Raw genomic sequence first — 604 nt, 5'->3', positions numbered from 1 at the left:
AGAGTTGGACGTGGCCTGGAGGCTAAAGGCCAGATCAGTGAGTTTGATGACATTAGTTTTGACTAACCCTGATTCATTGCTGGGATAGCTAGGTTGGAGGGTATGGATTTTTGTTTAGGGATAATTTTTGGAGGTAAAGGGGACCTTCCATACATAATTTCAAAAGGGGAGAGGTTTGAAGGTTTCTTTGGGAGGGCCCTGAGTTTAAACAAGGCTAGGGGTACAAGGCGGGTCCAGTCAAGGTGAAGTTCCAGAGATAGTTTAGTAAGGATGTCTTTTAGAGCCCTGTTGGCACGTTCAACTTTTCCTGAGGCCTGGGGCCGGTAAGGGCAGTGTAGATGCCGAGGGAGGGAGAGAGCTCGAGATAAATTTTGTATTATTTGAGCGGTGAATTCTGGGCCGTTGTCCGTTTGTATGGAAGAGGGCATTCCAAATCTTGGGATAATCTGGGAGAGGAGTATGGAAGCCACAGTGGTGGCTTTCTTGTTAGTGGTGGGGAAGACCTCTATCCACCCAGAAAAGGTATCCACCATAACTAGGAGGTATTGTTGACGTTTAACAGGAGGCATGTGGGTGAAATCGTTCTGCCAGTCTGCGGCAGGGA

Source organism: Galeopterus variegatus, unplaced genomic scaffold (genome assembly GCF_000696425.1).
Source record: "Galeopterus variegatus unplaced genomic scaffold, G_variegatus-3.0.2 Scaffold4196, whole genome shotgun sequence".
Classification (NCBI taxonomy): Eukaryota; Metazoa; Chordata; class Mammalia; order Dermoptera; family Cynocephalidae; genus Galeopterus; species Galeopterus variegatus.
This window is presented reverse-complemented; position numbering follows the sequence as displayed.